This window comes from Triticum urartu, chromosome 5A (genome assembly GCF_056163025.1).
Source record: "Triticum urartu cultivar PI428250 chromosome 5A, HENAU_Tu73, whole genome shotgun sequence".
NCBI lineage: Eukaryota > Viridiplantae > Streptophyta > Magnoliopsida > Poales > Poaceae > Triticum > Triticum urartu.
The window spans coordinates 492,847,158-492,854,486 of record NC_141877.1 but is presented as its reverse complement, the minus strand read 5'-3'; the positions used below and the strand labels follow the sequence as shown (position 1 = coordinate 492,854,486).

At 48.0% G+C, this 7,329-nt stretch overlaps 1 long non-coding RNA gene across 2 annotated transcripts; it reads right to left on the bottom strand.

Moving 5' to 3' along the window:
* Positions 1-609: 609 nt before the first annotated feature.
* On the bottom strand, positions 610-4,757 carry LOC147972204 (uncharacterized). Of its 2 annotated transcripts, XR_015603388.1 has the most exons (4): positions 4,624-4,757; positions 4,315-4,551; positions 1,517-1,655; positions 610-840 (listed from the first exon to the last, which is right to left on the bottom strand). It is a non-coding gene; the product is annotated as an uncharacterized LOC147972204 (long non-coding RNA). The 2 variants fall into 2 exon arrangements; XR_015603387.1 differs by having other exon boundaries at positions 610-1,655.
* Between the last annotated feature and the right edge of the window lie 2,572 nt (positions 4,758-7,329).

Here is a 7,329-nt window from a genome sequence, read left to right as displayed (position 1 = left end):
GGTGAAGTTACAAACCTACCCCGGTTTAGACCTTTGGACATCGGGCCAATAGGCTACACGGGCCAGAGTCAGGACAGTAATTTCCTACCACTAAACATTGGTCTCGCGCGGTTTCGGGTGACCAGAGGCCTATTTGGCACTTCGTTCAATATTTGGGAGCAGAAGCATTAACATTTTGGGTTCTCTTGAATTGAACTTTCAGGATTTGTCAAACTCCACAAATCTTTACTCTTGAAAACCCTAAAGCCACTACAATAGGAACCTCCCTTCAGCAACGCATCGATACATTGTCGTATGTCCATATATATGTTGCTAGGGTCTACACCAATGGATTAGTATGTGTTGCCATTGGTGGCGTTGCAAGGGTCTACTACAACATATATACATGCGTTGGTAAACGGCGTGTAGAAGCGTTTTAAGATAACAACACATAGAGTTAGATCTTAACAACATTTCATATGCGTTGGTGGCTGCCCTCCACAAAAGGATTTTCAAATGGACATAAGAGATCATTGCAACGAATAGAAACTTTGTTAGATCGCATGAACAATGAATGATATTTTATACATTGCCATCAAGAATTACGAGGTAACGAATAGGAGCCACAATATACAATAAAAAAGTCGGATGTATTAAATCAATCATGTTGCATTACAGAGAAAACATTCCAAAGATTACAAGATGTGAAACTATCTAGTAGTAGCCCAATTGTCGACCTTGCAATCAACTACAATGGTTGAAACATTGACCCTTAAAATGACAGTCTAATTATCTAATACTGGCCACATTCTTGACCTTGCAATCAACATCTGAGCCAAGCATCATCAATTTCTTGGAAATCTACAACAACAAATAAATGAGATGAGTAAGTTATGGAGAAAATCATGTTAAAGCAGTAAAGTTTGAAAGGAGGGGCACCATGGTAGCTCTGTACACAGATTATATATCTTTTTTTTTAAACTCCAGATTCAACATATGGAATTGTAATTTAGAAGATCAAATATATGTATACTGACATTAAATTTGATCGATTGACAAATTGTAACCTTGTGAGCTAATAACACCCATGGTGAACAGGAGAAACAAAATTAACTTTTGACCTTACAAAACACACTGTAGATCAGCTGTCAGTCATTAATAAATCATTATTCATGCACAGGTCTCGAGCCCAAATTGTTTACCTCATTTTTTAAATTACAGTATACCGAAAATATATCTAATAAATAAATAGATTTTTCAAGGGACATGGTTTAGTATTTCACGCAAGTGATTACTATCCTAATAGGCATGCTACTTTTTCAACAATGTACAGTAAGTGTCGTTCGAACCCAAAAAATTGCTGCAAAAAAGAATACTATGTCAGTTTAAAGTACATTGCTAAATGAGATGGGCAATGCAAAAACAAAACATCTTGGGGTTATGTCATTTTAATTTTCCTAGTACTGTACATGCAGCTAACTTTTCGCCTTGGCCAAACAGTTACCAGTAGAAAATCAATAGCTGCAAGTATACCCACTTATATCAACATAACGTCTCAGTGCTTCATCTTGCATTATATATATTCACTGCATAGCGTGGCCGAGTCGCTCCTGTCCATAAAGGAGACGCACCGAACCTCCGCCTGTACATCCCATCAAGGAGCCTTTGTTCCTGCCCTGCATGTTGACAACTAAGCCAAATTTTAAACCAAAAAATGATCATAGTGGAGGCTGGAAGGGCAACCAGATGGATAATATTGGTGTAACTGATGGTGCGGACACCAAAATATATTATATGAAGTGGGGCAGCACAAGAAACATACAGAACCTAGAGGAGCAAGTTAAGATTCGTAGGGATGTGCCTGTCTCTAACTCATTCCTTTAGTACAAAGCGTGTCAAACAAATTAATGAGATTCACACTGACAAGGGGATCTTTTTTTATCCTCAAAGTAATCAAAATGTCATTAATCGCTAGTAGTGTTGTCCTATTGATCCTTGAAGGAATCCTCTTTGATAACATGGTCACAACTAGGATAAATTTGAGATAATATGGCAGCTAATTGAACGAGTCTATGAGGATCAACTTCAATTGAAAATATTAGTAATTAAGTATTCACCTACATAGAAGCAAGAAAATCAAAAAAATCTAATGCATCACAAAAACAGTTTGTCAGAAAAAGAGGAAGCGAATATTCTTCCTGAATTAACACAGATAGCCACGGCGGTTCCATATATCTAATCAGTTAGCTAAGTAGAAACAACTAGCACATGGAGAACTAGATAGTAAGGGCATCTCCAGCCGTTGGCCTCCCGGAAGGGGCAAAAAATCGCCCCCTGGGGGCGCACCGGCGCTAAACCGCGCACTGGGGGCGTGATGCCCCCCAGTCGCGGCCCCCCCACGGGTTTTTAAAATGTTCAAATTCGGCGCAAACACAACGCAAACATGTTCGAGTTCGTTCAAATTTAAACATATTTTACAAAAAAGGAAAAACTACCACAGGCTACCCCCACCGTCTCCTTCGCCGCCCGCCCACGCGGTTCTACATGCCGAGGAGGCTGTAGAACCGCGTGTTGTCACCGTCGTCGTCGTTGTCGTTGTCGCCCCCGCCGACGCCTCCGCCGTCCCTGCTGCATCCCTCCCCCGGTTGGCGCGGCGGGTTGGACGGTCCGGGGACGTCGTCGTCGTCGTCGTCGCTGTCAAGGACCACGACGCCGTGCTCATCCTCGCGCCCACGCTTGCGGGCGGCGATCTCCTCCAGGGCCGGGTGCTGCCGGACCATCTCGTCGCGGAGGTAGTCGTCCCGCGCCCACCGCAGGGCGTCCTCGTCGGAGAAGCCATGCCGGGCTATCTCCTCATACTCCACGGGGAGGCCGGGCTCCGTCTTGGGCTCCGGCTTGGGCTCGATGAGGATGAAGCGGCTGGTGGGGGAGGCGTTGTCGTTGATGTGGATGCCGGAGCTGCGGGTGCGCGCACTGACAGGCGTGCCCTAGGGCTCCGGCTTGACAGGGCGGAGGTGGAGGCAGGGGGAGCCACCGGACGAGGAGGAGGACCCCCCGGTCTCCATGCGCCTCGGGGTCCAGGAACTTCCCCGTTGGCGTGAGAAGGACGGGGGAGCGGGGTACTCAAGGTGCGGCGTGTTGCCGCCCTCGATATACTCGAGGACGGCCTCCAATGTGCGCCCGGGCACGCCCCACCACCGACGCCGGCCCGCGGCGTTGAGCCTGCCGGAGGGCACGACGCTGTTTGTGGCCTCGAGCTGCTCGGCGTGACGGCAGCGGAAATAAGGCTCCCAGAGCGGGCTATCAGGGACGTACCGTGGCCCCTCCCTCGCCGCACGCAGCAGGGACAAGCGGATGCGTGCGATCTCCGCACGCCGCGCCACGTCGGTGGGTACCAGGGGCACCGGCACGCCGCCAGCGCTGATCCTCCACGCCCCGGGCACCCGCATATCCGGCGGGACCGGGTACTCGGCCTCGAAAAGGAGGCGAGCCTCGTCCTCGTGAAGATGGCGGCGGCCGAAGCCGTTCGCCGCCGCGCCGTCGCCTGTGAAGCGCTCAGCCATGGGTGTGATGAACTGGAGACGGCGAGAGAGAGGAGAGGGAGGAACGACGACGGCGAGAGAGTGCGAGTCGCCGAGTGCGCTGGGGCGGGTCTTATATAGGCCGAGGCGCCGCCCGTGCGCGAGCCGCTGTGTGTACGCGTGGCGGGCGAGGGAGGGCGATGGACGCGCGTCATCCGGTCTTCACTGCGCCGCCCGTGAGGCATCAATGGCGCAAGCTGACCGGCGCGGCAGCGTGGCAGGTTTGGCATTGATTCGCCGTGGGAAACGAGGCGATGAGGACGACGAAGGGGCGAGAAGAGAGCCGTGTCGTTAACGTGGCGGGCCCGCGGCTATTTCGCGCCAAAACAGTTCGCCCCGGCGCCCCCGGGCGCCCCCCAGCGCGCCGGGTTCGGCCTGAGTCCGCCGGCACTGTTTTCGGCCTAGGCCGGCGAAAATCGGGCTCCTGGGGGTGCGACTAAGCCGATTTTTCGGCGCCGGCGCAAAAAAATGCCTGGAAAGGCCTTCCTGGGGGCGCGGCTGGAGATGCCCTAAACATCCCTAAAATTGAACGTCTAGAAAGGAGAAGCGGGCGCTTGGGCCTGCCCTGCTCTACAACAGTACTAAAGCGGGAAATCCAGCACAGATATGTTGAAATACTAAAATGACTAAGGATCCATATTCCAGAAAAGAAACATGGATGCGTCGCCACCGACGCTTGTGGATCCGATCGATGGAAGGCAGGACTTGCGACTGAGAAAGGTTGTACTGAGAAAAGAGGAGGAGCAGTACGTACGATGAATGATGATGTTGTGGTGGCGGAGGCAGAGGGAGACCTCGAAACTGCGCTCGAACGAGGCGGCGAGTGCGGTTTCCAGCTCTAGCTGGCTCACCATCTTGATGGAGATATTGCAGATGGCATACCAGACATGAACCTGGCCCGGATCTCAAACTCGGATAGGTCGGCGTTCCGGACGTCCTCGCCGTCGCCCCAGATCGTGGCGGCCATCAGGTAAATCAATTCCAAAATTTCCTGTGAGAAAGATTTGGGTGAGGGGATTCTGCTGGTGTTTCTTGATCCTTTTTCGACCCTGCATCTCAGTACCTTGCTCCGGGATAAGCATGCCGGGAGACTTGATCTGCATTTGATCAGAAAACCAACCAAGAGGGTGGAGAGGAGATGATTGTGGAGACGGAGAGGAAGATTAGGAGAAGGTGGGTACGGGGAGGAGGTTAGCTTTTTTTAGTGGAGAGGAGAAAAGGAAGGGGAGGAGGTTAGCTATTCATGGGGAGGTGGGAGAGGTTGAGGCACCGCCCAACAACGCATGATGTCTCTCCGTTGATAAGTATGTGTTGGTGTATGTATGTTCTTGTTGTAGTGAGCTATGATTATTTTGGAATGGAGGGGGTACATTTGAATATACATTGTACATGAGTATATAGTAAAAAATATGCAACTTACCTCAATTCATGCATGGTTCGAGATATAATCTCCTTGGTTGCAAAAAAAGTTAGACATGCATATGAATATATATAGCATATTCAAACGCACAACAAAGATTGATGCCCCCTTTTACATCTCATTTACAAATGCCATTATCTCGGGTTCAAATAGATGAATGCACTTCCTATGAATTCGAATCTTCGAAACCCCCTTTTATGTTGAAATTGACATGTATTCTATTTCGTAGCTAGCAATTTGGAATGTATCCATGCAAGTGACAGATGTATAAAGTGCTTCACACTAACAACATGGAGTGCACTAATTAATGCTTCTATATGAATTGCAAAAGCATCCATTGCCTGTATTTCAAACCGCTCTCACTCTATGGATCGATAATATGAAATAAACACATGCACATGCTAGAATTCAATAGAGTATGGGTGTCTGATAGACCGATTTTCGTCCATACGCAATTTGCAAAATTCATGATCTCATCCAAAAATAATAATGCCATTTATATTTTAATTTAATGCGTAGAACCGCCTTTTACACGTAGATGCACTATGCCTCGGCCCGTTCTCACGAACGCGCTATATATCTCTCTATCTACCGCATAAGTGCACGCACTTTATATGCATCGACATTTCTCTTTCACACATGCTCACAATCACTCTCGGGGTGTCGGGGAGTCTCACGCACATGCTCTCTCTGTATCTCTCTTCTCTTTTTGACTACTATGTACCAGTCTTTTCACTAATCTCAGTTGGAAAACACTATTTCTCTCACATGCATATATACACATGCACGGTCTCTACTAGCCCTCTATACACACATATATGTGCCTACGTGTCTCCCGCACGCACGTTATCTTTAGGCCTCTCTCGCACACATTGCCCCCCCAAGATACACCTCTCTCTTAGTAGTTGACAGATATGATTCCATCATATCATTCGGTAGGATATCCCTGCCTGTTAGGCTGGATGGTAATACGAGGCAAAGTTTTACCCTAGTTCGGACCCTTGCAGCTAAGGAAAAAGCCTACTCCTGGTACTGTATATTAGTGATAGGGGTGTGTACAAAGTACACGTGAATACCAGGCATTGTGTGTGTGTGTGTATACTATCGACGAACTCACCCCCAAGCTTCTATAACATACTGGGGGCCTAGGGTTACAAATCATATATAGTCGGCTTATCACCAGTGGGGATAGAGTCCTCCGCGACTCTAGTAGCTAGCTTCGTGTTGTATGCCGAATCCTCCACATGGGTCTTCGTATAACGCGTCTCGGTCCAACCTATGTGGTGCAGGGTGGAACCAACCCATAAGTCCTCATGTTAACCCCCCACAACTAGAAATGATGTGCCCACCACACCACACACGCAATCGGCCACTAAGAAAATAAGCATATACAATAGTACAATTTTATACATGAAAGTTAATTGCATGGTGCATCCAAAAAATATTTGTTCTGCATTGTGAATGTTTATATATTCTCCTAAAATATTAGTCACGGGAAAGAGAAACTAAGGGCATATCTCTCCTTGTCTCCACCTGACACCCCCTCTTTCTACACCAGTTTCATGTACGCACACAAACTATCTCTTGGCCCTCTAAAAGTATGCATGCCCACAACACATTCACGCGTGATGGTCACTGTATTTCAAGCTAAGGCACTATATGGTCACTGGACTTCAGAATATACTCATTACGGTCACCCTATACATTCTCGTGGTGATCATACGGTATCTAGCTCATGATACGTCTCCGTATTTTCTTGATGACACTAACGGACTTTGCATTTGATGCATGCTCCGTATTTTGTTGACGACAGTTACGGTCATTGTATTTGAAGCGAAAGCATGATATGGTCACTGGACTTCATAATAAGCTCATCACGGTCACCACATACATTTTCTCGTGCTAACCAACATGTGGTTGGATGGTTAGGAGGACATTGGTTTCTCGAGCCCACCAGGGTTAAAGTCCCGGTGCTCGCATTTATCCTGGGTTAATTTCAGTATTTTCCGGCGATGTGCGTTCAATGAGAGGAGACGTTCCACTCGACTACGAGGCACCTATGGTGACTTCGTAAAATCTCAAGATCATATGTTGGCTCTCTCTCTCGAAGTTCCTCATAGGGGTAGGGTCTGCGTGTGTGCGCTTATAGCGGTGAGTGCTTGCGCGTATATATGAGCCCTTGCATTTGTACCATGTTAAAAAAATACATGTCATGATTATACGGTCACTGGCTCACCCGTACAACTCCGTACTTTATTGATGACACAATCAATTGACTAGTGAAACGTTCCATGTGGCGCAACTAGTGTTGCACCATCGGGGAGCGTAACCGTGGGGCCCACCTGTCAG